This window comes from Ursus americanus, chromosome 14, assembly GCF_024610735.1.
Source record: "Ursus americanus isolate L20-20 chromosome 14, mUrsAme1.1.p, whole genome shotgun sequence".
NCBI classification, from domain to species: Eukaryota; Metazoa; Chordata; class Mammalia; order Carnivora; family Ursidae; genus Ursus; species Ursus americanus.
In genome coordinates, this window is record NC_142140.1 from 16,659,912 (window position 1) to 16,683,400 (window position 23,489).

Consider the following 23,489-nt stretch of genomic DNA (forward strand, 5'->3'; position numbering starts at 1 on the left):
GTGTAGAGATAACCTAAATAAATAAAACTTTAATTAAGAAAAAAAAGTTAAAAAGATAAAATTAGAAAAAAAAAACCATAGCAACAAAGTGACATTGATAATGTAGCACGTGACCTCAATGTCTCTAAGAAATAAAGGTCACAAAATATTTTCACTTGAAAAATATATGAATATTATACATATATAAACAACAATTAAGAAAATCCTGGTATTTCACAGTCAGCTCTTAGTATTTGATGACCTTATCATTATTTTCCTTTGTTTTCTTTTCCTTCTTCTCATTTCACAAGCATATTAAGTATAGAGGACTGAATACACAATAGCCTTATCTGCATTATCTGAGCTTCTAGGACTGAGAACCAGGTCCTAGAAGGGACCACAGAACATAGAGTCAGCAGCACTCTGAAACATAAAGGAGAAATTAACCCACCTGAAAAACACAGAAGGTGCTGTGTTTTTCTGCTGGGAACATCTGATTTCCTGGTCATTTCAGAATTGGAAAGCACCTTCCAAGGTCATAGAACTCAAACATCTTTATGATGGCTCTGGATGTCCACACACCCTGACTTCTCAATCAAGTAGGCATTAGGTTGGCTCCCCATCTTCCACCTAGGATTGGCTTTCTCTAAGCCTATGCCAAATTGGGGAAGCACATCTCCCAACACATCTCATAATACGTGGAAAAGCCTTTTGGAACTTGACAAAGGTAATCAAATCACATTTTATCACACAAGAAGTTTTTCTCTAATGGTACTAGACTCTGATGTGATAAATACTGCTAAAAATTAATTGCTTATTAAGTAGGGCTTGCACATTTGTTTTGCTTCAGAGAAATGGTAACTGCAATGGAATTTCTTCTTCGCCTTTCAAATTCTACCTCTTTCCTGACACTTTTATCTTATTTTTTTAAAGATTTTATTTATTTATTTGAGAGAGAGAGAGCACACAGCAGTTGGAGGGGCAGAGGGAGAGGGAGAAGCAGACTCCCCATTGAGCAGGGAGCCCAATGCAGGCAGATGCTAAACGACTAAGCAACCCCGGTGCCCCCTGACACTTTTAATAGTGCACAGACTGGAAATAATCTTTCTTATTCTGATCATATATTGTCTATACATTCCTATGGCATTTTTGGTCCTCTATTTTACATTGTTCTTATTTGAGTACATGTCCTTAATTAGACTGGAGGTTTACAACATACAGGGAGTGTCAGATGCCCCCCAAAACACATATATGTTCATATTAATACTATTTTGTAGGCATATATTTGGTGGTAACTGTAAGCATCTTCAGGCCAGCTCCTGTGTCTAATTCATCTTGGAGTTTATCCATCCAGCATAGTGATTTTCACACAGCAAGAACTTCACAGATTTTCATTTAAATGATTAAATGCAGGAACATAATAGGATAAAGGCAGAGAAGTGTGATGAATTTTTCTAAGGGATGTCTTCACCCTCTTTGAGTTGGGCTGCATATTCCAGAGCACTGTTCTCTGTACTGTGATCCTCTTAGGAAGCACTTCGGGCATGACCTAAGTGAACATCCCCTTTGAATTGTCTTGCAATCTTTCTGACTGTAAAAAAAAAATAGTGGAAGTCTCAGGTAGGTCCTAATGTATCACCAACAACACTTTAACTTTACTAATCTTGCTATTATATAGCGGGAGAGTGGGAGTAGGACTTCAACCCAGAGCCTTTGGCAGATAGGCAGGTAATTTGTATACTGCTAGCATTAATGACCTTAGACTGTTTTCATTGTATTAACATTTGTAGTTACCTTCCATTGTTTCCCACTGACACCAGTATTTCATTTACAGTAATGAAATAAAACCTCCATTTTAAGGCAACAGTTTTTTTTCTCTTAATGTGTCTTTAAAAATGTTAAATACCTTATGACAAAAATAATGAAGATGGTGTATTTGGGGGAGTCTTAGAGAATAGGAGATGATCGAGTGACCAGTTACTTTAAGAAGAAAGAACAGCAGGAAATGTGTCGGAGAAGACAGGAGCTCTAAGAAGGCTGGAACAGTGAGCTGTTGGGTAAAAGGAGAGGGTCTCTAAGGATACAGGAAAGTAGAAGGGAATAATGAAGGCTGAGTCCAGCTGAATGTGGAAACCAAGTGTGACAGTTACTTGGCCTGCAAAGCAGTAGGGAGCCAGGGGAAATTTTCGGGAAGTAAGTGACATCATGGGCAAAGTGACAAGCGAGAAAGGGGATTTTAACAGGGACATTTAGACTTTAGTGGAGAAGAGCGGTGACAAAAGGCAGAAATCCAGTGAGAGGAAGGTTGCAGTGGTCTAGTGATTAAAAGACTGAACAAGGAATTATCCAGAATGGCTCATGAGAAATAAATCTCAGTGTGCCAAAGAGAAAGTTGAAGCAGGCTTTGTCGTCATTTAAAAGTAGAGAAAGGATGCAGAGGACAGAACATGGACAATCGCTAAAGCAGGACTGGCCAGAAGGTGCTTTCTGCTCTAGCAAAAATGTACTTTGCTATAACAAAAGAAACTGAGGGGAAAAAATCTGAAGATTGCTAGTGTTTCAACAGTCCCAAGTGAAATCTGTTCAGAAACTGTAAGTTTTCTGAACAAGGGAACATTTTATCAACAGCTAAAAGGGTTTGTCATGAAAATGATGTAAGACAAAATCAGACAACCGGATTTCCAGTTCCACTCTTACACAAATGGTGCCAGGAGTCCCCTTACCCTCTCCGAATAGGATTAATACCTACCTTGCTTAAACACACAATTTTTATTTATGCATTCATTTATTTAACACCTAGCTTTTATAAGCATCACATTAAATGATATATGTGTGTGTTTCTTACTTAAAGGCAATTTTTCAGCATTACCATTATAGAATTAAATTCACCACAGCAGAGCATTTTAGGGTTACATATATTGTATTTTGTCTGCTGAATTAGTTTCTGAAATATGAAAAATACAGTGCAATACTCCGTACGTGCTTTTGGCAAGACTGCAGGAGAAAAACATCTACTTGTGTTTATCAGAAAGGTGGATAATGTAACAGAGGTATGAGAATGATAGTATGCATGCCTCCCAAGCACTGAGAGAAAAATGGCATGCCGCAGAGGGAAGAAGATGATGGGAAGGCGTGAGGAAATAGAGGAGAGGCCATGAGAACACAGACTGAACCCATATCACACATGGTGGCAGTTGTTCTCCATCCATTATCAGGGAGCATTTGAAGAGAAAAGAAACAGCCCAAGACAGCTCCCTTGCTGTATATTCTTGACCTGCGTGCTCTTCACTCTCACAGCTTTGCAGGAAGATACGAGAATGATGCTGGTACTCGCCACCCGTGAGTCCCCTTTCTGTTACAATCCTGTTTCTGAAAGTTACAGGTAAAGAACAACTGAAGCCAAGTGCACAATTATCATTTCGGTGCAAGAAGCCTGCCTCCTTTGTCGTCTGTGGCTGTTAACAGATAAATAGAAGGACACGGAGAGGCTCTTTTCTGTCCCTCCTCAAGCCCAGTGCCTATGTGATCTGAGTAGTCAACTCCCTGTTTCCGGGCGTTTAAGTTTCACCATGGTCCTTCCAGCTCTGCTAGGGGAGCCCTCGCTCTCCCAAGGCCAACCCACTTCCAAGCTAAATGGAAGAGTAAGGATAAATGCAAATGGATGGGAGGTGCAGAGCATCAGCAAAGCCCATCCTGCTAAGGCATCACAGCCTCAAGTGTCCTCAGCGGCCCATCATCTCACTTCTAGCCTCCCTCTCCAGACACGGGCGCCTCCAGCTATCCAAAGTTCACTCTCCTGTCACATTTCCTTCTCAAAGTTGTGTGCTCTCCTGGGCATAAGAGATCTAGGAAGTAGGAAAGGAAAGGAGCGTCCCTTTGGGGCACAGCATTCTTCTTCTTCTTTTTTTTTTTTTTTTTAAAGATTTTATTTATTTATTCGACAGAGATAGAGACAGCCAGTGAGAGAGAGAACACAAGCAGGGGGAGTGGGAGAGGAAGAAGCAGGCTCATAACGGAGGAGCCTGATGTGGGGCTCGACCCCACAACGCCGGGATCACGCCCTGAGCCGAAGGCAGACGCCTAACCGCTGTGCCAGCCAGGCGCCCCGTTTGGGGCACAGCATTCTTCTACCTGCTCCATGTGTTCTTCTACTTTGTAATCAGTCATGTGATGAGTAAATGGGATCATGGCAGGTAGAATAATTCCCTTTGTCAGCATGTCTTTCAAGTTCTTCCTACCCTGTCTAGTTGAATCCTCCAGCACAGCAGGGTAGCTGGATGAGTGCTCCCTTTGTATCTGGACTGGTGTTTTATGGTTTGGACGACAGCCGGAGGGATGCGGAACCTGTTCCAGGCCCAGTCTTTACAAGAACTGATGATCTTCTAAATTGGACTCTTGGACCCCTGAGCCATCATGTAGGAAGTCCAATGACCTACTTGAGATACCAGTGGTGAGACTATGTGCTACATGAAAAGAAACAGAGGCCAAAGAGGGGCCCAACGGAGTTCAGCCCTCCTTGCATGTACACAGCACCAAACATGCAAGTGAAGCTATCCTGGGGCCACTAGCCCAGCCCGGCCCCCATCTGAACCTACCATGTCACCCCAGGTGTCACCAGGTGGAGCTGAAGAAATCACCCGTCTTAGTCTGACTGAGTTCCTGACAAACAAAAGCACGAGACTTCATAAAATTGTTTTTGTTTCAGTTATGGGTTAGTAATGTGACAGTAGGTAACTGAAGAGTGCCCCTCCACATGTTACATAAATTGCTACATAGTTACAATTCAAACTAATTTTTCATCATTTCCCCTCTTAGCTACACATAAGTCTCCAGGTACTTTTCTTCCAAATGATAAGCAACTTGTGTATTTCCCCTAAGAATTTGATATGCAAAACACATTCCTACTGAGGTCTTAAACAGTTTAAAGCCATATGGTGAATTCCCCATGCACAATTCAACAAAATAAATGATGAAAATAGCATGAGCTCCATTTCAGAAGTCAATGGAATGGTGATAGTATTTACAAAGCATGGCCTCCCTAAGTGATAGTAATAAAAAAATACAATGTGATACACTTGCAGTGCAAAATCTCATCTGCAAACAATAGCACCTCGGTAGTTATTAGTGCCTTGCTATTAGAAGGACATCATGTAAAAGGTTTGGGGAATTTTAATATTGCTGTTTTGTATTTGCATGTAACATTCTCAAACAGGTAGATCACTAGGAAAGATGATTTCACTTATTTTCAGATTAATGATTTATACTCCTATAGGTGATATACCAAAATCATTTTTAGTTTAAACTATTTCATAGTTTCTTAATGACTCGGGACCACCCATAAGGCCATCATGATTTCTGAGTCGGCTCTTCCTAGCTTTTCCATTCTCCTCCCTTGCTGAAGAGATGCTAGCTATAATTTCTTTTGTCTGCGAACAAATCTGCAAAATTTCCATCTCTGTTCTAACTTGCAGTTTATACTCTGCCATCCACTAAAATAAAACAGAGTTTTGCTTATTAGAAGGGTTCTAAATTAAGAGTGAGTAGTCACTGAGTGAAGAAGGTCTTTCCATACCAAAATGCTTGCAGTGAATTCAGTGAATTTATGTTGCTATGAGGCCTCTTTTGTTCAACCTTTAGATATTGGTTTAGGATTTAGAGACTGTAGGTAGCTAGTGAATAGACTTCAGATTTTCTTGTTGTGATTATAGTCATTGATTTATTTTATATCTTTTACTCTTATTTGCAGTAGTAAAACGGCACAGGGGAAAATGAGCATCGTTTTGGCAATAGGTGAGAAATACTTCACACTACCTGTATCATGCAGTATTTAAGAACATCTACGTAGATCAAAATAAATTAGTATTGAAGGGATTTAATACAACACATCAATCACAGATTAATGAACTACTCTGTATAATTCAAGACCTCCACTTTTATTTTTTAATATTTGTGGACTGGCAACGGCTGAAATAATTACTTCAGTTTTCTATGTCATGTTTAGCATGAGTTCTGAATAAAGCATACCCGCCCCTGCTCCACCAGGCACACACACACCATAGAGGCACCCACATAAACTTGTGTCATTCGTGGAACCAGTCTGAACCATCAAGACACTGGAATACAATCTTCGAAGGCAGTAAATGTGAAGTAAATCCAGTTGAATAAAAACCTAGAACTGGGCATTCCATTCCCTTCATAGAGCACAGAAGCAAACGTAGCCAAATTAGCCTCCCATTAAGGACACAGTCTAGTTTTCGGTAGAAACAATCAAACTACTCTCCACTATAAGCATCCAGTCTGTTAAACCCATTATTTAAATGAACGTGGGAAATGATGACACACACCTTTCTGTCCCTCCTCATCAGCTCTGAATTTCAAGGGGCAAAGGAAGTGGAATGCATGCTTAATTGAGGCAGTAAATACAAGGCTGTAGCAGATTGTTTTACTGTTAAATACAGTAATGAGTTTTTAATGGCTGCTGTCCAAAATTACACTGGAGAAAAATGGTTTATTAGTAATAATAATAGCTGGCACTTTTATCTTCAAAGCACTTTACAAATATTAGCTCATCAATCCTCCAACTGCCACTGGGAGGCAGTGGTAAATGTTTCTATCCTCAGTTTACAGCTGGTGAAACAGGAAAACAGGGGTAGTAATCAAGTCTTCAAAAGCAGGTTTTGGGTACAGAGCTCAATTTCCAATTCAAACAACTCACATCATTTTTCTTGTAGTTTTATGATTTTATTAACACAACTACAGTGTGCACATAGGCTATCCCTCTATTCATTTTCTTTTCTGCACAGCATGGCATTGGGATTGGTGACTCTGATGGCCACCTGGGCTGCTCTTCCCACACCGGCGTTGTGGTTCTTGGAGGAGACACTGTGAGCAGTTTCCACATGGTAAGATTTGTTGCACCTCAAGAGCCCTTGAAGCTCCTTGGCACTGTGGACTAGGAACTTCCAGAAACCACTGGGCAGCATGTGCTTTGTTTTCCTGTTGCTCCCGTAACCAGTGCTGGGCATCAAGATCTGGCCCTTGAATCTTCTGCGTACCCTACTGTCAAGACGCTTAATTCTGACATATCAGTCTGACTGGTGCTGGATGAATTTCTTGGTCCTTTTTTATTTCTTATTTTTTTTTTAATTTTATTTATTTAATTGAGAGGGAGAAAGAGAGAGAGAGAGGAAAAAAAAAAAAACAAGCAGGAGGGAGGTGGCAGAGGGAGAGAAAGAGAGAAGCAGTCTCCCCGCTGAACAGGGAGCCTGATGCGGAGCTCGATCCCAGGACCTGGAGATCATGACCTGAGCCACCCAGATGTCCCTCTTGGTCCTTTTTTAATGATCTTGGACTTCACCAGAGGTCTGAGGGTGGCCATGATGCCAAGTAGGTGGTGGCTGCCATCTCCACAGGAAGAGAGGACGCATTTCAATTTTTATACATAATTGGATGGCATTCACTGTGATGACTGCCAGCCCTTTTCTGAGGGGTTAGTGGTTAAGGTCAAATCCAGTTTATTTGAACCTGATTCACAAAAGCACACATGAGTTGTATCCAAATTGCTCAATGGTGGTCTTTAGGATTATTTCAAGCAAGTCAACTGTGTTAAAAAATTCAGCCCAAATCAATTACATGCAGAAGCTTCTATGCATGGAAAAAGTGGTCTGTTGAGACCCTCTGAAATCTAGCCCCACTGAAAATTAATTGCTAGAGGTTACAAAGCAAAATGGAATCAAGGTGAAACTTAAACATCTTTATTTGGGCTTTCTATTGTTATTCATTCACTCAGATCTCCTTTATGGAAAATAGTATACATTTCAAATTAGTGAACAATAATAAATAATCCAAAGCGTCTGTTATTCATTCTGATGTACTCTATAGATGTTAAAATTATTTTTGTTTGTTTGCTTACCACTGTGGGCAATGTTTTCAATTTCTTGTCACTGTATAATGTCTTAAATATTTTAATCTAATAAATGAATTCTCCACTATGTCATCAGATGCATCTTACAGAACAAGTTTAGAGAGTCTCTGGATTTATAACACAAAAACAAATGTATTTCTTGAGAAGCCAAGTACTATACTCTGGAGAAGCAGACATGGTTCAGACAAAAGTCCTATAACAAATCCATTCCATCAATCCAAGGAAATGGGGTTGGCTATCTAGCCAAAGCAGAAAGTAAACGTTTGTGACTCTATTATAGAAAAAGGAGCTGGAATTCCTTAGCATCTGAGAATGCTACTTATATTTTGAGCATTAAAAGATAACAATAGCATTTGCTTCTAAATATCCCAAACCAAAACATCAAACACCTCTCAAAATCCCAAATATATTGACCATGCCTGGAATAGCATTGATTTTTTTTTTTCCTTCAAAGCCTTATCTCAATTGACAGCTGTTAATAAAGACTGTGCCATCATAATGATAGGTGTCATTTTCAAGAACAGTCAGGCTGGTATATGACATCTGCTATTGCCAACTATTTCTATCTTAATCTGGAGTGGCAGATACTCACACCTTTGTGGAAATGCCAACCGTGTAATGCAATTGGTTATATATAACACCCAGACGTGAGGGAAATCCATGCATATTGATATGACAGAGCATCAGAAACATTTCTGCCAAGAAATAAGGAATGGTAATGAGGGCAAGCAAAAGCTTTGGGGAGGGTAAAGGTTGAATTTTACAAATACTGGTGCCCAAGGACTGTTATAGAAAGAATCAGGCACCAAATACTTTCATGACAAGATTTTGGAGAGAACACAAATGTCCTCCTCTCCCACATGGAAGTCCCTCACAATTAATCCTTTGCATTAAGGCTTTTAAATAGTCTTTTTAAAAGCTGCCATTCCTGGGATAAGTATGCATTTTCATGTAGTATCTTAAGAGGAATCATTTGTATCTATTTTTCCACAAGTTTAACTGAGGTAGTGAGACACAGAACAGGTGAATTTGGATAAACAACAGGGATGGGTGCTAGCTCTTGATGAAGACTACAGTGAGAGGATTCTGCTCATCAAGGGTGCACCGATGGACGCTGCACACCTGGGCAATGGAGTCCAAGAGAGAAGAGAAAGGACATGCAAAGGGCTAAATGTTTGAGTCTCCCGCAAAATTCATACGTTGACATCCAAATCCCAATGTGGTGATATTTGGAGCTATGGCCTTTGGTAGGTAATTAGTTCATGAGGTGAAGCCCCTCATGATGGTATTAGTTCCCTGGTAAGAAGGACCCCAGAGAGCTCTCGTGCTCCTTCTGCCATTCTTGTTGGAAAGATACAAAGAGAAGTCAACCCGGAAGAAGGCCGCCACAAGAAGACCATGCTGGCACCCTGATCTCGGACTTCCAGTCTCCAGAAATACAGGAAATAAACTTCTGTTGTTTATAAGCCACTCTGCTATTGTACTTTGTGATAGCCCCTGAATTGACACAGGGTGCGGAGGTGTAGGAGAGACTCAAGAGGAGTGCGGGGTAGCAGTTAGGGGCTTGGGGCTGGGACTCAAGACACTTCTGAGTTTGAGTCCTGGTGAGTCCTGGCTCTGCCACTTCTAAGCCATGCAGGATGACCTTGGACAAAAAGCCCACTATGTCTATGTCATCCAGCTTAAAATGGGTATTATAATAATAGTACTTACAGTACTATAGTACAAATCACTAATGCAGAGAATGCAAACTATATCATAAACACTCAGTAAGTGGTAGCTATTTAAGCATCAGCCTGGCACAGCCTTAGTTGTCTCTCTAGCATAAAACAATTACCAATAAAAGCTTTTTAAATGACTGGTCAGTATTCCATAGGACCCACAATCAATCAGTTAATCAATCAATCAGTCAATCAATATATCATAGAATTAAAGAAGCTATGGAAAATCAGATCTCCTTATCTGTGGGCAGGGCTACATTCAGCCTTGGGAATATAACTGGTCATGTTTTCAATATTTCCCTTAGACTCATTATATCCTTCAGTTTACACATTAATTCTGATTTTTAAAAAAAATTCATCAGCTGTAACACCTTTCTTTTTTGTTTTAAATAAGAAAACCTAGGGGAACCTGGGCAGTGCAGTCAGGCGACTGACTCAGTTCCAGCTCAGGTTGTGATCTCAGGGTCATGAGATTGAGCCCCACTTTGGGCTCCGTGCTCAACGTGGGAGTCAGCTTGGGACTCTCTCTCCCTCTCCCTCTACCCCTCCCCCTGTCCGCATGCTCTCTCTGTCTCTCTTTCTCAAATAAATAAATAAATAAATAAATAAATAAATAAATAAATCTAAAAAAATAAATAAGTAAATAAAATCTAAAAGCAGTAGTGTGGGCTATGAACTAGATCACAAATCAGAATATCTGAGCCTTAATTCTGATTTCACTACTGCCTAAACCAGCTATTAGACCCTGCTTGTTTTTTGGGGGTTTTGTTTGTTTGTTTGTTTTGTTTTTTGGGAGTTTTTTAGTCTATAAAATGGGCTAACAACTTGTCCCTTTTTGTTCATCATGTCACTGTAAAAGTCAAGCAAGGTGATATGGGGGAAAAAATCTCTAAAATGTTGAAAGTATCCAAATATTGCAAAACATTGCAATTTTTTAAATAGAAATCTTCAAAAGTAATTTTCTGAATGTATGGAAATGTAGTCTTGAGTGTGTTAGAAAAGATCTTCCCCTTGAAATTTTGCATGTATGAGATGTGTTGTTTCCTTTGAACACATCAGTACACAAAACATCTCATAATAAGCTGATATTCTGTCACTTTACATTCTTTAGCAAAGGTCTTCGATGCAATAATGAACTGAATTCACAATCAACTCTAACTGCATCAAATGATCAAAAATCACATTTTTCTTACCTCCTTGCCTTCCATTACACCGTGGATTGCATCCCTTAGCCATGGAACACAAATGCCTCCGATCAGTATGCTACCAGTGCATTCCTGATGATTGCCTCATCCTCTTCACTCTGATACCACCACGCCAAAGAAGAGGGGTACCCCTCCAGAGACTCAAATGTCCAGGTTACAGTGACTTTAAGCTGTCAGACTGTTATTTGAGGGTCTCTCCAGTCCACAGGCATTAACATCTGCAATCCGTAGCATCAGATTTACCACTTACAACAAAAGCTTTTGTTAGGGAAGAACCTCTGCTAAAAATGCAAACCTGTTACCATAGAGGCTATAATATGCCTTTTGCATCAGGCTCTCTGCCATCTCAGTTCTCATCTTGGAAAGAGAACATTGTACAGGAGAATGGACAGAATTGTCTGGAAGTTTGGAGACTACAGCTGAAACCCACCTCTGAATGTGAGCACGCCCACCTAGGGCAATGAAAGAAGGGCAGAGAATGACAAAGGAAAGTAGGAGATGCCTCTGAACACAAATTTAATGATTTTTCCATTTTGTTCTACTTTCGGCAATTCAGACTTTCTCCTTCCCCATTACCTGCGTTCCATAAATGTTAAGGCTCAAGGTGTGCTGGATATTCTTTATTAACCTACCAGATTCCAACCCGTTCTCCACCTTCTTCCATCCTACTCTGTGCAGAGGGAACCATCTCCGCAGACCATTCAACCAGGCTCCCCTGCCATCTGACTCTGTCAGTTTGGCCGCTCCAAGGAAGTGCAAGCAGGAGATTTGCATCTGCCACTAGACTGAGCTGTTTCTTTACAGGTCCTGGCTGGCAGCCTTTCCCAGGGCTACTGCTCTCATCTCCTTAGTAACTTCTCTCGCCTACTGTCCCACTGGCTGAGGGGCAATAACGGCTCTTCAGCAGCCCTTGTTGGTTTCCCTCAAGCCTGTCCAAAAAGATGTGGTCCCTTCTTAAAACTCCCTTCAACTGCCTTTTTCAGTATGCTTATACATAAGAAAAAGTAAAAGTAAAAGCAAGAGGAAACCAAGTCTTACTCAGAGAAGACACAAAACTCCGGGTCCTTTAAGACTATCAAGGGGACATACTATCCACTTCCAGCCAATGGCACTCTCTAGACACTCGGGTTCAATACTGTGAGAACATCAAGTCTTTAAAGATAAGTCAGGAGTATGAATTTTTATGTGAGATCTCTGGTTTTTAAATACTGGCTGAAATACTTCTTAAACACTCCTTGGGCCAAATAAAACACATATGTAGGCTAGGTTCAGTCCAAAGGACATTAGTTTGGATCCTAAATAGACTATGGTGCCTCTTCTTTAAGAAAAAAAAAAAAAAAATCTGCTCTTTGTTGCAATGCATAATTACAAGAAAGGTGGAAATTCACATCTATACAACTTTTTCTCACACAACTATTTAGTCCTAAAAAAATAATTCTCTATCTCACTTGAAATCTCAAGGCAAAACAAAGAAACATCCAGACTGGAAAGTCACAGGAATCTTGGTAACTGGGTCTGTTCTAAATGTATGAATCTAATCGAATCATTTAACTTCAGTAAGGCTCACTCCATTCATCTGCAAAATCAGGATAATGACTTCTTTCCTACCATCTTCACAGAGACATTTGGCTGAGAAATGAAATAATACACAGTAAATGAAAAGTGCATTTGAGCTCTTCGGAGAATAAAATGCTGTTTAAACCAAAGGGATTAATAAGAAAAACCTGAGGTTTGCCAAAGCTTTTTTTTTTCCCTTTTCCAACCACGTTTCATGACACCGAGGTAACTGCAAGTCAATGCCTCAGGCCAACATGATCTTCAAGAACGTCTACCCCAATCTCAGTTGGTGATACTCAACCCTCCAGGTACATTACTCTCCCTAGAAGCTTTCAAAAATCACCAAGTCTTAGTCACCATCCCCAGGGATTCTGATGGAATTCCGCTGGGTTGGTAGTTTTAAAAAGCTCTACAGGTGATTCTCCTTTCAGTCCAACCTGAGAGCCAGTAGTCTTAGGATCTTTCAAATATGTGGAACAATCACTACTAGAAGATGTGTGCATAATTGACATAGATATCAACAATTTTCCATTTGATTGTGCCATGATGACGGTTCACATTTATTCACATGCAAAGGAATACACACACACACACACACACACATACATATCTATCCCTCTATCTTTATCCATTCATACACTGAATACGGAATAGATGGATAATCATTCTAATTAAAAGCCAGAATTGATTGAGTCCTTAGTAAATTCTACTAAGCTGCCTATAAAGATTGCCCCCTATAGTGTTCAGAATAATGCACACAAGCTGGGCATGGATATTAACCTCCACTCCATAGAAGAAATCAGTGTTAGATTAAAATGACTTAACCAAGGTCACACACTGAGGAGTTAGCAGACTGATCTGGAACGCAGGCAGCCTGATTACTACAGCCCATGCACCGGTTTGCTTCCCACTGTGCCGGACAATATAAGGTTTATGAGATGCATAAAATAGAATGTGTGCCCTCAAGAATGTTAAGATATGAGAAGGGAATTTTGATGCACACTAAAATTCACAGGCTGAGTGGGAAAGTGGTCCATTGTAGTCCCTGGAGTTAGGGAAAGTTGGATTAGGAGATGGACAGCTGATGGTTTTGCTTAGTTCCTACTTGCAACTATGGGGAAAATGAGATGCACCCAAACATCAGAAGGAAGAACAATTAAAACCACCAGGAAAAGAAACCCTATTTAAAGAGAGTGCATTTATATAGTTGCCATTCATTATTATCATCATCTGCCAGCATCGTTTGGATTGGATATTTATGCCTTCTTAAATTTGCCTATATTGTCAGTTCAACCAGCAAACCACAATTTTTGAAGAATTCATCTCAGTTCAAACTCTCTGATGCTTATTGAAAAATTGTGTATAAATATACACATTAACACACACATATTCCTAATAATTTGATTTCCAAAGAGACAAATAAGCTGTAATCTCTTGGTAGGAACAAGCTATTATGAAAATGAAAAATCACATTTTTTCACAGAAAAATTTAAAGATTGAAAACAGAATATGCATTCTCTTTGTATTTTTATTATCAAAACACAATAGGAAGGTAAGCAGGATCGTTTTTTATCCACAATACATAAAATCTCAATTAGTTATGGTCTATTTGTGCACTGACTAAAAACATTCGTTAACAAAACAGAATTTTCTAGTTTACTGGATAAATATACCAGAAGAAATTGCAGAATAATGTTAGGTTGCCAAGCAACCACAGCTCTACTCCCTCTTGTTTGTGATCAATCCAACTCATTCATCAAGCTTCCTATCCCAGTGCTAGAGAATTCCAACCAATTTGTTTCTTGGGAAATTATAGTGACTTTCAGTAACACAATAACACTTTTATTCTCAGAAGATAAACTTAGATGTTCTTTCGATCAAAGGGATGTGTTAATTCATTATTCTCTACATGGTGCTAATGAGAAAGCTATAATTAACTAACTACACTATTGCTACACACATAAAATAAACTGCAGTAATTAGTAATGTTTAAGGTGTTAACCAGCCTCCAAAATTAGAAAATACAGAATCTTTCCTCCAATAAAGATGTAGAGAAAGGAGAAAGCACCAAATCTAATTAAATTGGGAATTGTTTCCATTCTCCCTCACACCCCAAAGAGGGGGAGAGGCATGGTCGCCAAAATGTGAGAGATTTCACTTCAATAGCAGAGAAAATGGCTCAATGCCAATTCTACTTGTAGGTAGACATAAAATGCTGGCGAATAATGTAATCTTTTCTTTGAAAGAATGCTTAGCACAATATTTTTCCAGGAATGAATAGAAAGAATATTATGCTTTCACTCATTAGCTGTGTTAACTTAGCATATTGTATGTAAATCACCATAATAATTGCATTCTCTTCAGACTGAATTAGTTAGTTACAATGAAGCTGTAATCAAAATGTTCATAATTGAAAATATAGTATTCTCGGTCTCGGTTTGAAAAAATAACAAGCAACACTGATTGAATCAGATAATACAGCACATCATTGAAAACAGCCTTAGTATAGAGACAACTTCCTCCTCTAGCTTATACCTTTGCATGTCAATTAGCTCCCCAAATTCAGGACTCAATACCTCCAGATCTGTCATGGTTTTCCATGTCACCTTTTGTCTTTGGCCTAACTTAAGCTTTCCATGTGCATTACTGGGGATATTCAGGGAGAAAATACAAAAGAGTGAAAAGCTAAATTTTTGTTTCTAAAATGTATTAGACTCCATGGCACTGTTGGCTGTCATAAATCAAAGGGCAAAATTTCCAACAAATGAAACATTTAATGCCAATGCTCCTGGGAAACAAAATGTAAATGATCACATGAATTTCAGGCAAGCTGTCACACTAATTCCTCAAGGTACCTTTTAAAGATGACATATTCGCTGTGAAGAAGGGGGTGTTGTCATGCAAAAGTCAAACTTAAAGCAATACTCTACTATCTGAATTGATATTCACAGGGCTTCTTGACACTCATTCCTTCAAATCTGATGCCATCCGGCCCCCTCTATTACTTAATTTTCCTTTATGAGATTAAAAACAACAGCAACAAAACCTAGCAGAATCATCAATCAGTCTTGATCATTACTCTTATTTAATTCTCCATTAAAAAAAAAAAAAATGAACCAGACTATTTAAACAAAGCAATTTCGGGTCAAACAACCTATCTTCAAAATTTTCAAAAGTAAATTCTATTTTATCCAGCAAATATTTTCCAAAGTCAGGTCTACTTTGTAGAAGTCTTAAGGAACTTTGTGATGGGAACATATGTCCAGTTTTACTTGCTTTGGATCCACCAAGACACACCTACATTTTAATAAGCAAATGATATTTTTAAGCTATATTTAAAACGAATCCAGTACATGGGATTAATTAATTTTAAGGTAATAAATACATTATGTGCAATATCAAATCCTGTCATTTTTACAATTAGTTCCATGGGATGTTTTGCTCATCACCAGGCAAGTTGGAGCACATAATAAAACCATGAGGTAGCAATAAACATCTGCAGTCTTTTCTTTAAAGGACCCATAAGTATAGATGCAACAAAGAACAATCTAAAAAAACATATATTAATCATCATAGTCCTACTCTTCTGCAGTGATGTGGGTAAAAACATGCCCAGAAAGAGATTTTTAATGAACTGCTATAGCCAGTACTCACACTTGGCAAAAAATAACTATTTGTCTCCATTTATTCACTGACAATATTCAGGAGCTTAGGAGGAATGATTATACACTACGTTCTGCCTCTACTAGAGGTAAATCCACCACAGCACTTAAGGCCATAAAATGGAAAGCTGGGTTATACATAAGACTCTAGAACCAAGTTAAATTATGAAAGCCATAGGGTAGTCCATTACAAAAGACTGAAATTAAGACAAACCCAACTACAACATCAGCCTGTGAAAGAGGAAATAGAGTCTTACACACAAAGCTGTAAGAATAAACTCTTTTTTTCCCCTTATCACTAAGTTTCCCCAAATAGCTTTCTGAGCTTCTCTCTCCATCAATGTACTGACAAGCCAACGTGACCAGCAGTTGGTCAGTTTATATCTTCCAATTTGCTGCAATCCAGAGCTACGTAAGAGTTGTACGGGGCAGTATTATTTAATATCCACTGATATTCTCCAAAATAAGAAAACACAGTATTTTGTCTTATATAAATTTGCGGAGAAATGAGAATGCACCGTATCTAATTAAATTGAGGGCTAATTAATAGTAACAGTAACGCCATCAGCAACCATAAATAACTTAGGGTGTTTATTAAGCATAAACACGAAGCTAAACTGTCTTCTTGGATTATCTCATTCCAGTCCTGCAAAAACCTAATAAGCAAGGTATTGATATTATCGCTATTATTGAAAAGGGGAAACCGAGGCACGGAGTAGTTAAATCGCTCGTCCAAAATCACACATCACAGAGACGCCGGAGTTGGAATTGGAATCCACCTGGGCGCCGCGAGAGACTGCCTCGCGCGAGCCCAGGTGGCTCACCAGTTGCCCACCTCCGCGCGCACGCGCACATGCCCCCCCCCCCCCCGCCACCACGGGCATTCCAGAGAGCGCGCCGTCGCGCCCGCGCGTGCCCAGGTGGCCACTAGCCGGCCCTGGGGACTCCTCAGAGGTTCTCAAGGGCGGGGCTGAACCCCAGCGCCCCTCGCAAAGGGCTGAGCCGCGGGACTCCCTTCCCGCCGCGCCGCCCTGCTGTGCCACTAGACACCTGCCCTCCGCTGCTCTCCTTCTACCCCCTCCCCTGCCCGCCTTCCCTGCTGACATCCGGACCACCCACCCCGCGCTCGCCCCAAGGCGCGGCTCCGGGCGTGGGTACCTGGGCCCGCGCGAAAGCGGCTTCTTCGGCCTTAGGGTTTTCGCAGGAATTCCTCAGCCCTGCCCCTGACTGAGAAAGTGCGGCTCACACAGCGTGCAAGAGGAGTGGGAATCAAGGGGCCGGCGTTCCCCAGCCTACCAGCCTCCAGGCTCCAATCCCTGCTCTCCAAATTAATCACTTTCTCCCTCCCCACGCACACTCTCACTCACAAAAAAAAAAAAAAAAAAAAAAAAAAGGGAGAGAGAGGCACAAAGAAGAAGGGACCATCCGTGACTGGCATCTCTAGCTCCCCCAGCTCGGCTACCAAGGAGCCATGGCAACCACGCCCCCGGCCTGGCCTCTAGCCCCCACCGTGGAACTCCTAAACCTCCCGGTTTGCTTGCCGCCCCCGGGCCCAACCCTGCTGTCCACCGATCTCCCTTTTCAAGCTGGCGGCGTATACTGAACCCCAACCAGTACCTGGAATCCTCCCCTGAGAATGGGAGGAAGACAGGGGCGGGGTGGGGTGAGGGAGAGAACATAGCCCTACGACCCAAGAGATGGTCAGGGGCAGGGAGGAGTGCGACCAGGACTGACCCCAAACCCCGGTAGACCTCGGACCCCCTACCGGAGAGAGGACTGCAATCTCCAGGAGGGTCTGGAATGCTCGCCAGAGGGTCGGAGGCAGTTGGGGGAGGGAGGCTGGAGAAAAAACAGAGGTTAACCTACCCTCAACCTCGCGGAGAAAGTGGGAGCTGGAGGATTCGTGTAACGGGGTTCACTCCATCCGACTGACACGGAGCTGTGTTTGAATCCAGCGTCAGCCACCAGGGGGCGGAGCTGGGAAAGGGGGTGTCTCTTCCCGGGTTAGGGCTGAGGGACCTCGGACCACCCCACTTTAGGCAACGATGGAGCCCTGACTGCGCACCATTTCCTATCCACAGTGAGTTGACCCCTCCCAGCAGCAAACCCTTAATCCGCCTTCCATCACGCCCAAAGAGTTGGCTACGGGGCGAACTGGGAGAAGCCGTAGGGCTAGCAAAACAGATGCAAATTAACCCCCACCCAGACACACCTGAGCCGTCTTTGGCTTTAGATCTCTAACGTACCTTCTCTCAGGGAAACTTCTCCCCCTAGCTGGCTTGCTGCGGGAGAGGATCGTGCGGTGTCCGGCAGCTCCAAGCGGATCCGAGGGAGTTTCTCGCCGGCCGCTTGCAGCTGATCCACACGCGGGTGGGCCGGCTGAGATCCCGCCGGGCCCCTCCCGCCGCTGGCAGTGGCCGCGAGAACGCTGGACCTGTTCTGGCTTGCGCTCGGATCCACGCCCTCCGGGCAGAGGCTGGCTAGCGCCTCTCCTCTCTTCCTCGGTTCTGCTCCGCCACCCCTCACCCACGCCGCTTATTTTCCCTCCCTTTGCACACTCCCTTAGGACAGGGAGAGCTACAGGCTTAGGACTTTTATTTCATGGTGAAAAGCAAGGGTGAAGCCAAAACTTCGCTCGTCATTTTCTATATCTATGGTCAAAAGAGGTAGGATCGCTGTCCCTTTTATCTGCAATAACGAATTAAAAAAAAACAAAACAAAACCCTCCCCCTCCCGATGGTTTCACTCAGTACATATTCCAGACACGGGCCGCCGGTCTGGTTTTCCTTCATTGCTGCATGTTGGAAGGGTGTGGTGCCATATACCTATTAAAAAATATTCTTTTCGCTTTCCTTCCTTATTTATGGGTGCGATGAAGCTTGCTATTTAATTTACAAAAGATGCTACTACGATAAGTTAACAAATGATTACATACATAAATTTGGGCACCTTTCACTGTTAACCATTTTTAAAATTTTTGTCTTAATGCGGTCTGTAAGTACCACATTGTGGTACCAATTCTACCACATTGTTCAGTAAAGTTTTTCCTATTTATTGCGTATTAATTCACTATTGTAGGGTGAAAGAAAGCCCTGTGTGTTTATTTCCTCTGCAAAAGGCCATTCCTGATGCCTTATCAATTCCACCAAACATGTAAATTTTATTTTAGGATTCCAAAATTAATTTGGGAAGTTACAGGCTTTTGCAGAATAAGTTATTTATACACCCTTTCATTTTTTTTACGCCATGATCGTATTTTCCAAATTTTTCACACAATACCACTTAAAAAAATTCTGTTGAATTTAAGTTCTCTTTGATGGTAAGAGAATCATTGACTTCTAATTTTTACTCCACTAAGGCAGTAAGATTGACTTTACAGCCTGGTTTTGTTCTCATCTTGTACATTGAACAATGAGGACATTTAGAGCTGTGAGCTCCCCTCAGAGTTGGATACCACTGTAGTAGCAGCTAGAGGGAAGGCAATTCAGAATTCTGCTTCAGAAGCAACTGAATAAAATATTTTGAAAAATAATTAATGGACTTTTAAACTTTAATAATTGCTAACCTTGGAGCCCTGATTCTGTCAGTTCATGTGTGGGCCCAATTCTTACTGACTGCATTGCAAATTGCGAATTCAAGTGAGGGCAGGATTTGCCCTGAGTTTAAATTGTACTGCTAGTGTAATTTCTTTGCCTGAGGCATCATTATTCACATGGCGTGTTTTCTAAAGTAGAAACAAAGATAGAATTTTGAATGAAATTCCAACAGGGAAAATATAGGAAAACATTTCCAAGGTCAAGGAGACACAAAGCTGAGTTGAACTCAGAAGCTGACCACCTTCTGAACAAACATTCTAGGACCAAAAGACTCAACTCAATCCTGGCCAGACCAACAGAATACTCTTCAACATACAGCTCTTCTTTTCTCTATGATTTGTTTGACATTAGGATCATTATGAAAAGATATATATATAGAGAGAGAGAGGGAGAGAGACCCTAGTATTTATCAGTCATTCATTGTTCAAGGTCCTAGGGTACAGTGGAAAACACAATAGACAAGGCTAGCTGCTTCTTTTTAAGTCAAATATCCAAAAATAAAGACTACCAAGGCATAATACCCCAAACAAAAAGATGAAGTGTCAATTCTTAAATATGAGTTTTCTTGAAAGGGAAACAGCATACTTCTGAGTCTCTGACGCTGCATATAAATGAGGAACTAATAGCCCAATAGTAAGCCCAAAGCTTATTAGGGACAGCCATTAAGTCTATATATGTACAATATGCTTTACGCCAGGCAAATACATTTGAAGTGAGGGAGAAAGAGAAAAGTACATAAGGAAAAGGGAAGAAAGGAACGAGAAAGGGAAGAGGAAAGGAAATGGGAAGACAAATGATTAACCAAGAAAGGAAAAAAAAAAGTATTTAAAAGAAAGAATTTTAGCCAGCTAAATAAGTCTTTTAAAACAAAATAGAAGGCAAAATAGGCAAAATAGAAGCAGATGACTTAAATTTCCACATCCAAAAAATACCCATTGATGCTATCTCCAAGGATAGGTTGTTTTGTTTTGTTTTGTTTTTTGTTTGTTTTGTTTGTTTGTTTTTTGATGCATTTCCAAAGGCAGGCCACAAATGTAGGCTTTCCTGACCCAAAGAACTTAAAACAGCTCACTGCCTCAGATTCCGGAAAGGCTGGAACCCGAGACCAGAAGGCAGCCTTCAACCAGAGTGGATATTCGATGAAGCTACCTTCTGCTGCTGCTTTGAAATCCTCTCTTGGCTCCCATCCTCCTGTCTGACACTTTGTTCAGACCAGTTCCCACTCAACAAACAATCCTAATCTATCAGGCATCACACAGTTGCACGTGAGTGCTGAAGAAAGACTAGATTTCTTACGAGTCACATGGAAATTTGGTTCATTTGCTTTGAAAGGTGTGAATTTATCTCTCACAATTGAGGAAGGCCATGTAAAATAAAAATCCGACTATCAAACCACAGATGAAGGGGAGAAAGGAGGTCTTTCATGAATAGAAGCAGAAGGTGAGAGAGATAGGCCAGTCATCTGGAAAAAAAGAGAAAAGGTATTAAGAGCCGGGGTATTTTTCAGCTTTTACTGCTGATTTACTGCCTATCCCCAGCTTGAACCATCATTTGGTATCACTCCCCGAGCCAGGACCATTGGAGGAGTGTTGCCTTTTGGCAAAGCCGAGTAGCTAGTGATATGGCAATGTTCCTAGAAAAATTGTTTAGCGGAAAAGCTGTAGTTTTTGAAATGGCATTTCAGTCTAGCAGTTCTGAATAGTCACAGATCCACAGGGATTTTCTGGCCAACTACTGTCCTAAAGGAAACAGGATGTTCCGCTGAGGGGTAGGTCCTCAAAGGCAACCTTGGAAGTACAAAGCAGCTACCTTCAGCTTAGATATTAAGAAAGGTAAAGAAGACCGTATTAATTCTGCAGAGTTAAACTGACAGTGTCAATACTCATTTAACTTGTCCTTTAATACAAGAACAAAAGGACATGTATTAAAAATCAAAGGGCAATCATTGTGGAACAAATAAAAAGGTAGCGTCTAGGGGCGCCTGGGTGGCACAGTGGTTAAGCGTCTGCCTTGGGCTCAGGGCGTGATCCCGGCGTTATGGGATCGAGCCCCACATCAGGCTCTTCCGCTATGAGCCTGCTTCTTCCTCTCCCACTCCCCCTGCTTGTGTTCCCTCTCTCGCTGGCTGTCTCTATCTCTGTCAAATAAATAAATAAAATCTTAAAAAAAAAAAAAAAAAGGTAACGTCTAGTCCTTCATGCCATGGATCATTAATATATGTGATTCAGCCTTAGGAGGTCATGGAACCAGATATTTTCACTGGATTTTTTAAAGAGCTAGGTAATTTTACAAGAATTAATAACATTATATTTATGTAGTTATGATCATGCTAAGTGTTATCAAATCTCATGCTTTAAGGCATTTGTCAATTACTTGTAAAGATCGGAAAGATTTCTTGTCCTCCAATCAGAAATGATCAAATGCCCATTATGACTACCTTAGTCTCCTACTGGTGGTTTGCTCCAAAGTCCTGTGCAGTGAAGTCTTATCTCAAAGGCCTGAGAACAGGTTTATAGTATGAATTCATTTGTTGGGAAAAGTCTTCATAGTTTTGGAGGATGGAAATTTCATTTAAATCTCTTTATATCCAACATAATACTAAATCTTTTCAATCTGGAAGATACCTCAGATAGCATATTCTCCTATAGCTTCCTTTTATACTTGAGGAGGGCAAGGTTCAGAAATTTTCTCAAGGTTGTACAACAGGTTGGTGGCCTAGAATGTGTATGTGTGTGTGTATTCTTAATCTTGTTAATAATTAATATACAGATTTTTTTATTCTTGTATGATTTTAGACTATGACAAGCTACCGTCATCGTGAAAGGTAATTGTATTTATTCCAGGTTGCTACAGCAAACAAGATAAATGCTGAATAGGGAGATGGTGAATGAGACCAGGAGAATAAGAGCTGACCTTTACAGAAACAAATAGCTAAAATGAAGGTCTCAGTTGATCCTTTTCTTCTGTCTGTTTTGTCCAATTGATTTTGGAAATTGGTTTTCCACTCTCAGAATAAAGGAAACTTGTTAGAGAAAAGGAAGAGACCTAGTATGTCTCCTTAATATAAGAGCTTGTGGCAGGCTGCTGGTTGCTTCTCTCCTTGCCCTGACCCGCAATCTGTTCTTTTTTTCTCCCCCCTCTTCCTGCCCACACAGCCACTTACCTAAAGACTACATTTCACATTCACCCTTGTGACCAGGTTTGGCCCCATGGCTAGGTTCTCATCAAAGGGACATGAAGAGAAATGCTATTGGCAACTACCATCTTCTTAAAGGTAAAGTAGATTCACTCTTCTTTTTCCTTCTAGCTAGCCTCCAATAGTGAAATATTCATGTGAGGATGACAAAAGCACCCCCATTATCCTGAGTCCCTCATGACTCTAGGAATGAGAGCCCACATATTACCATGAAGAACTGAACTTCCCTATTCTTTGAGCCAGTGTCTTTTGAGGTCTCTTTATTTTAACTATTTAGTCTTTTCCATAATTAGTACAGTTATAATCTCTGTCATCAGAACAATTTCAGAATAGCCAAGAAAAATAAGAATGGATGGTATCGTAGGCATCCATTATATTTTGCTTGCCCAGATTGATAGACATTCATATAGCAACCAATCCTAGGAAATAACATCTCCTATGTTTATGTGGCTGAGTTTTGAGGCTGATGCCAATACTTCCTATCTACCACTGCTCCAGATACGTGACACAGGTATAGAATCCATATTTGCCATCCCTCTGTCCATGGTGATTAGAGCAATGAAAAGCAACAGACTCAAAAGGAGCTAATGAAAGACCTACCTGGGATGTATGCTTGAACGATCAGGAAAAAACAGGATTGCTCAGGAGG

General features: G+C 40.9%; 1 protein-coding gene across 4 annotated transcripts in view; it reads right to left on the minus strand.

The window, feature by feature from the left end:
- The window catches only part of CHL1 (cell adhesion molecule L1 like), a 205,432-nt gene extending 186,895 nt beyond the window's left edge, over positions 1–18,537 (minus strand). For 2 of the 4 annotated variants that reach the window (XM_087866853.1, XM_045808105.2), the window contains exon 1: positions 18,295–18,537. The gene's annotated coding sequence lies outside the window, so the exon portion shown is untranslated. Of the gene's footprint in view, positions 1–17,206; positions 17,305–17,914; positions 18,046–18,294 lie in introns of those variants that run through there. The other 2 variants (XM_087866851.1, XM_087866852.1) reach the window with 2 other exon arrangements.
- Between the last annotated feature and the right edge of the window lie 4,952 nt (positions 18,538–23,489).